The sequence below is a fragment of the Elephantulus edwardii genome, unplaced genomic scaffold, assembly GCF_000299155.1.
Source record: "Elephantulus edwardii isolate Elephantulus edwardi_28Jun2011 unplaced genomic scaffold, EleEdw1.0 scaffold00277, whole genome shotgun sequence".
Taxonomy (NCBI): Eukaryota; Metazoa; Chordata; class Mammalia; order Macroscelidea; family Macroscelididae; genus Elephantulus; species Elephantulus edwardii.
The window spans coordinates 3,453,046-3,455,701 of NW_006400027.1; positions in this window are offsets into that span (position 1 = coordinate 3,453,046).

Below are 2,656 nucleotides of genomic sequence, written 5' to 3' on the forward strand. Positions count from 1 at the left end.
TTATAAAATGTTAAATCAAATCCAAGCCTTTCCAAACTGACAGTACCAACCTGCAGAGGCCACAGACATCCGAAAAAGTTAGTCCAGCATGACTTTCACCAGTCACTGTTTGATTCTTTAGCCTTGCTTGTTTCTCTGGATGCACAAAATAGGGTGCCTGAATTGCACCTCTCCAAAATTCTTTCAGGACTGACTATAATTGTCAGGCGACCTATGCTAATATAAGGAAGCTAGTATTCAAAGAAACCCCACCCATATCTCAGCACTTATTTCGTTCAATATTTTGGAATAAACTGTCATCTTGAAACAAAGACCACAAGAAAATACTTATAAGTGTGTACACAGAGACAAAAACGAAAATATAAAGAGTAAAAGAGGGAACTCTAGCAGTAAAAAACTGCACTGCCATAGGTGGATGAGCTGATTTCTGGGTTCTCAATTCTATTCCATAGATCTATGGGTCTGTCATTGTACCAGTACCACACTGTCTTGACCACTAGAGTAGTGTAGTAGGATTTGAAACCAGGGAATGAGATGTCTCCTACATTGTTCCTCTTTTTAAGGAATGATTTGCTTATTCTGGACCTCTTTCCATTCCAGATGAAATTGGACATTGTCTTTTCCATCTCATTGAAGAATTTATATTGGTTGGTATTTATATTGGGATTGCATTGACCGTGTAAATTGCCTTTGGTAGTATTGCCATTTTCACAACATTGAGTCTTCCTATCCATGAGAAAGGGATATTCTTCCACTTCTCAAAGTCTATTTTTGTTTCTTGTAATAATGTTTTCTCATTTTCTTTAAATAGATACTCTGTGCTTCTGGTTACATTTATTCCCAAGTATTTAAGCTTGTGATTACCTATTGTGAAGGGTATTGTTTTCATAGATCCAGTTCTGTATTCTCTTTGTCACTGCAGAGAAATCCAACTGGTTTTTGTATGTTGATCTTATGTCCTGCTAAATAACTATGTCCAGTAGTTTTCTCGCTGAATCTTTAGGGTTTTCTAAGTATACTATCATATCATCTGCATAGAGAGATAATTTTACCTCCTCTTTGCCAATTTCAATACCTCTTATTTCCTTCTTTTGCCTTATCGCCATCACTAAGAGTTCCAAAACATTATTAAATAAGAGAAGAGATAGTGGGCATCCTTGTCTAGTTCTTGTTCTTAAAGGGAATGATTTTAACCTCTCTTCATTAAGAACAATATAGGCTCTAAAGTTTGCATATATACTTTCTCCTGTATTGAAGAAATTCCTCTCTAATTTATTTTGTTGAGTGTTCTAATCAGGAAAGGGTGTTGGATTTTTGTCAAAGGCCATTTCTACATCAATTGATAGAATCATGTGGTTCTTGTTTATTGCTTCATTAATGTGATGAACTACATTGATTGTTTTGCTTATGTTGAACCATCCTTGCATAGCTGTTATGAATCCCACTTGGTCATGGTGAATCATTGAATTCTTTTAGACAGTATTTTATTCAGGATTTTTACATTTATGTTCGTAAGAGATATTGGCCTATAGTTTTCTATTTTGGTGATGTCCTTTCCTGGCTGTGGTATCAAAGACACGTTTGCTACATAGAATGAGTCTGGGAGAATTCCATCTTTTTTCTATTTTCTGAAATAGTTTATGTAGAATTGGTGACAGTTTTTCTCTAAATGTTTGATAAGTTGTTTTATTTCCTTTTCAAGTCTGTTCATGTGTTCAAATTAGATTTGTGTCAGTTTAGGTAGGTTGTAAATTTCTAAGCATTTGTCCATTTCCTCTAGGTTTTCATATTTGTTTGAGTATAGTTCTCATAATATTCTAATATTAGCCTTTTTATTTAAGTTGGTTCTTTTGTCATGTTACCCGATTCATTTCTTATTTGGATTATTTTTGTCTTTTCCTACTTTTCTTTTGTTAGTTTTGCTAGTGGTCTGTCAATTTTATTGACTTTTTCAAAGAACCAACACCTAGTTTTGTTGATGGTTTCAATTGTTTTTCAGTTTCCTATTTCAGTTATCTCAATTATAATTTTTTATAATTTCAGTTTTTTTAAGAGGGTGTCGGGTTTTCTTGCTGTTCTTTTGCAATCTGTTGGAGATATTGGGTTAGAGAGTCAATGGTTATTTTTTCTGCCTTTTGATATGTTTGCTTATTGCTATAAATTGATGTCTGATTACTGCTTTGGCTGTTTCCCAGAGGTTTTGGTAAGTGGTGTTTTCATTGTCATTTGTTTCAAGAAACTTTTTTAATCTCATTCTTTATTTCTCCTAGTACACATTTGTGTCCAAGTAAGGTGTTGTTCAGCTTCCAAATGTATGATTTTTCTCCTTTATGGTCTTTTTTAATTAATTGCTGCTTTTTTAGGATTGTAGTCTGAGAAGATGCTTGGTATTATTTCTATGTTTGTTTGGGTTTTTTTTTAATTTATTGATACTTTTCTTGTGACCTAAATTGTGATCTATTCTGGAGAACTTTCCATGGGCATTGGAGAAGAAGGAATACTGTGCTTTTGGGGGGGGGGGTTGGTGCATTAGCCTATAAATATCTATGAAAGTGAGTTGGTTTATTGTGTGTTTTAACTCTTGAGCATCTTTGTTGAGATTCTTTCTGGCAGTTCTATCTTTTCTTGAGAGTGGTATATTGAAATCTCTAAATAC